Consider the following 5447-nt stretch of genomic DNA (forward strand, 5'->3'; position numbering starts at 1 on the left):
CCCCACCCCCCCCCCCCAACCACAACACCCCCGCCCCCAACCACAACAACCACAACTCCAACCATGACTCCAACCATGACAACTACGACTCCAACCACAACAACCACGACTCCAACCACGATGACTCCAATGACGACAACCACTACTCTGACGACGACAACCACGACTCCAACCACGACAACTACGACTCCAACCACAACAACCAGAACTCCAACCACGACTCCAACCACGATGACTCCAATGACGACAACCACTACTCTGACGACGACAACCACGACTCCAACCACGACTCCAACCACGACAACTATGACTCCACCCACAACAACCACAACTCCAACCACGACTCCAACCACGACAACTACGACTCCAACCACAACTCCAACCACACAACTAACTATATCTCCTACAACAACAACTACAGTGTCACCTACTCCAACTATATCTACTACAACAAGAAATATAAGTACTGCAGCACAAGGCAAGTAGTTCCATTATTCTGACAGCATTTAAAAACTGGATGATGTCATTTTGGCATTTTAAAAACTTGAAGCAGACTTTTAAATGTAGTTACTGTCACAGTTTAATCCTCATTGGATGTAAATCCAGAATCAGAGAAGTATGTTAGGTAAAAACACAGGTGTAATGGCAGGAGTTCAACTTTCACAGGATTAGTAAAATAGGGATACAGATGATCTGTTGCAAAGAATGGAAGCGCTTTGAGGAGAGTGGAAGACAGCAGATAATACTGATGACACTGGTAAATAACTGGTACCAGGTAGACTAGTGCTGGCAGACAACTCGGGAGGTTCAGGTAAGTAAATGCTTCATAGGTGTTTAACAAGTGACACAGGAGGCTCAGTTAGATCATTACTTTCAGGCAGGTAGTTTGGTCAAATAATACAAGGAACAGAAGAGTCTCCAAGCTCAGGTAAGGGGCACATTTGAGGCACTAACCAGCTCAGTATAGGGAGCAGGTAGGGGTGTAACAAAACCACCACAGTTCAGTTTGATAGAATGTTAGATTCTAACCTCTTTGTCAGAAATTAACCCAATTCTTTTGTTGGAAGCACGAGAAGTGACGACAGGAGAGGACTGTTTAAAATCAACAGAAAGTTTACTGAAAGTCTGATTACAAGAAAGTCTCACAGCGCTGGATTCAGAGAGATAGAGCTCCCGCAGGAAATTCCAACTTCTGAATGCTGAGTCATGTTTTCACATTACATTTATGCATTTTGGGCTAGGTCCGCCCCAAACAAAGATCTCACGAAACCAGGTGTGTATGTGTTGTCATGTGACTTTCCAGGCGGCAGCAAGTCACGGCTACCGCGCCCTCTAGCAGTTACAAATCACATTTACAACTTTTGGGATTCAAAATCTAATTGACTTCTTATTGTGACCCGTTGCCCAGTTTTATAATGAATATCGGCACATTTTTGGATCACAACATATTGTGCCACAGTGCATTGTTACAGGAGTAGGCTTAAGATTAGTCAAAGCAGCAAACAGTAAATTAACAAGCAGGCAGAGGAAAGCAAACAGTTCAAACAGGGAGCAGACAACTGACCAGATTTATGGACAAAACAAGTGTCCATACACAGATGAGTCACTCAGTTCAAACATGGGCAGAACCAGTTATTGTCTTTTATGATAAGGTGCTGTTATTACCTTTAAAATTAAAAATAGAACAGCAGTAAGTGTATGTTCAAGGACAGGGGGCATTTGTTAGCAATGACATAGACAAGTCAGCTTCATTATTCATACTTTTGAAGAACTTCCACATTTATGTTTTATGAATCCCTACAGGTCCGGTATCACGGGCATATCTACAGATTCATGTATCTTCTATATCTACATCTTCCTATGGAGTGCTTGGCAATGGAACCATCATTACGCTTGTTAATTGGGTACGTAAAACAGAACGCACAGAGTAACTAGTTTTTGTAAATTCTCTTCAGCCAATTAATGATGATAATGCATTGACACAATATAAATGGTGGGGTGAAGAGAATGAGATTGATCTTCTGATGTTCTGTTTTCTGTAATTTTAGGTTTCTGACCACCTCCCGAATAGAACCCACAACATCACTGTTAGAAGCATTCAAAGGTATAAGGTTTCCCCATAGAAACCTTGTGTGGACAGAAACAGGCTAAGGTGAATTTATGAGGACAGCTTTTCAGGGTTTAAACACAGTGTGAAGGGGCAACCATTTCATTGCAACTGGAAAGAGATTATTCTTTTGAGTTTCTCAACAGTTTGAAAATATCATTGTAATCTGCTGTGCTGTGGTGATGTATAACAACTCTACAAACTGCCAGAAATACCTATATTGTACCTTGGGTGGAAGGTGAAAAATGTTTATCAGTAAACACAGAATGTTGGATTTTAGGTGCAGTCCCATCTTAATGTCTCTTTATTATTATTTTGTCAAATTCAATTTTAAATATTTGCACTAAGGAATTTGTTTCTGGTACAGAACCGAGGCAACCATCTGCGGTGCCAACTCACACCGATGGCTCTAAACATCAGGGGCAACTTGGGGGTTCAGTGCCTTGCCCAAGAACACTTTGACATGTGGACTCCCTCTAGTTGGGATACGACTGCTCTACCCACTGTACCACAGTCACCCCCAGCATACTGCATTGGCTGGGAATCGGGCCTCCCGCATGGCAGGCAAGAATTCTACCACTGAACCACCAATGCACTTAACTTGCCTCGCCCTGCCCATGCTTTGTAAATGGATAAGCGGCTGCCATGGCGACAAGCCTCATTACCAGGAAATGGTTTCTCACACAGTCCACCTGTCATTGTAAATAAATAAGAAAATGTTCTAAAACAAATTTCAACAATGACTTTAGTTTCTCAAACCAAGTATATTGTTCATGTTTGGTAAACTTTCTTTTCTTGCTAATGAATTAAGTGACAAATATATAAAATGTGTTAAAGCCAGCTAAATCTGTCATTTCCAGTTTCCAATGACAATGAATGGGCAGCTGTCGCTGGCTCAGGGATTTGCTGTATATGTACTGTATGTGGTCAAAGTGCTCAACAGCACAGTTGTGCGCTTTCACCACAAGAGGGCTCACATGCAATCAAAAGCCTTTCCAACAGTCACAGTGGCAAAGAATCCTTGAAAAAAACTTCCAGGATCTGGATTATGATCCGCATCAGCACCAAAATATAATAAACTGTTCATGGGCTATACCCTACCTCTCCAAAAATGTCATCAAATCCATTCATTTATGATGCTGTGAACAAGCTCCAGCAAAAACATTACATTCACCCTTGGAAGTGAGCAAATGTCTTCTGCTTGAATGCCTCTTTGTCAAGGACACGGAGGGTGAGAATCTTTGGAAAACTCACAATTCAATTCAGAATCATTTTTGATTAAAAAGAAGGCACTATATTTTGGCTCTTGCTCTAGTTTGCTGTGTGTCACACAACTTGTCCTGTCCCACTGAGTTACTAATAAAGTTAACCTACCTGGTTCTGATGACCATCAAAACCAGATACTTTTACTGACCGTACATAGTGTTGATACTGCGCACTCTGCACTGCTGTTGTTGAACTTCTGGTTAGATGCTAAACTGTATTTCATTGCGCTGTACTTGTACATGTGTAATGACAAAGTTGAATCTAATCTAATTTTAACTGTTGTACATCTCCATTTCAAATACAGAAGCAACCGAGCTTCAGCTAATTGCTAAGCCAAATTTACCTTTAACCCGGTGTCTTTTTGATGCAACTTGAGGCACACTGTGTTCTGCACTAAAGTCCTCTTGTTTAAGTTGGTCAGTGTCTTTTTTGCTTGTAAGCCAAGACAGTTCACCTTATAAGTTCTTTCAAACCAGGAACTCTCAATGGAATTTTCATAAGCCACATGCTGTTGAGCCCTTGTAGTCAAAAACAAATTGCTGGAACTAGTTATAAATACAGTTTCCTGTCATAAAACCAATATCCAGCAATTTCCAGAAAGGTGCATAGCTGTTCAACAAGTAGCTGTTAACTAAACTGCAAAATGCTATTTCTGTACTTGCATTCCATTTTTTGATGAGGCTGAACATGGTTTCACTGGATTTCCACTGTTGCATTTAAGACATCTTCCCTCACATTACCATTTCCAACTTCAAAAGTACAACTAATCTAGTCTTTCTAAGTTTTTCTGACTTATGTAGATCCAGAACTATCTGCTACTTAGGGTACAGGCAAGCAATGAGTATGACAAGAAAGACTAATTCAATGCCAATTTATCCATTTTAACAGTTTAACACTCAAAAAAGGAGGAGTTAGATGCACGTGGATTATTTTTAGATAAAGAAAAAAAAAAGTACTTTACTCAGCCGACGAGTAATATGAAGTGATCTAACTCCCTGCCATTGATTATTATATCAATAGCACCAGAAACCCCGACAGTTGCTGGAACTACGACATCAACAATTACAACACGTGCTCCAACAACAACCATGGCTGGGACAATTGCCACAACTGCACTGACAGCAGATTCTGAATTGCAAACCATAACGCGCACTCCAACAACAGATTCTGCAGCAACAACACCAACAACTACTCCAACAACATCTCCTACACCAACAACGTCAGTACAAGGTCCAACAACAAACATGGCTGTGACGCCCACAACACCTGCATCGACTACAACTTTTGAATCGGCAACCACAATACCTGCCCCAACAGCTGTGGCAGCAACCACAATACCGCAGAAACCACAAAACCTTCTCTAAGTACTACACCTGCTCCAACGACAAACCTTTCTGTCACAAGGACAACACCTACAACAACCACAACACCTTCTCCAACAACAACCATGACTGACAAGTACAACACCTGCTCTGACAGAAACTTCTGAATTGGCAACTTCAAAACATGCCCAAACAATAACCATGGCTGTTGCAAGTACAACACCTGATCCTACACCAACTTCTGAATTTGCAACTCCAACAACAATGTTTAAGGTTTAGTATAATTATTTTTAATAATGTAAGTCACACATGCCAATCATAGGTTGTTTGTTTCAGTGACAACCTTCTGATTTTTTGTCAATCTCAGTGTTTTTCAGTGCCAAAGTTTCTTCTTTCAGTTTCACTTCTGTATCACAGTTTTGGTGTGGTGAGGAGGGCTTTGAGGGGCAGGGCAGGAAGCTCAAATGAAGCAATTGAACTGTCAAAGAGGTTTTTGAGTCGAGTCAGTAATTCCCATGTTTTATTCTAATTTGCATTCTAACGTTTTATCTATATGCACATTATTATGTTTTATCTGTGCGGATATTATATGGACTTGTTTTTTCTATTGGTGTGCACTGTGTTAAGCACTTTGAATTCCTTCTGCGTATGAATATGTTCTCCCTAAATTAACTTGCCTCGCCCTGCCCATGCTTTGTAAATGGAGAAGTGGCTGCCATGGCGACAAGCCTCATTGCCTATCTCTGTGCATG

Source organism: Monopterus albus, unplaced genomic scaffold (genome assembly GCF_001952655.1).
Source record: "Monopterus albus unplaced genomic scaffold, M_albus_1.0 scaffold184.1, whole genome shotgun sequence".
Taxonomy (NCBI): Eukaryota; Metazoa; Chordata; class Actinopteri; order Synbranchiformes; family Synbranchidae; genus Monopterus; species Monopterus albus.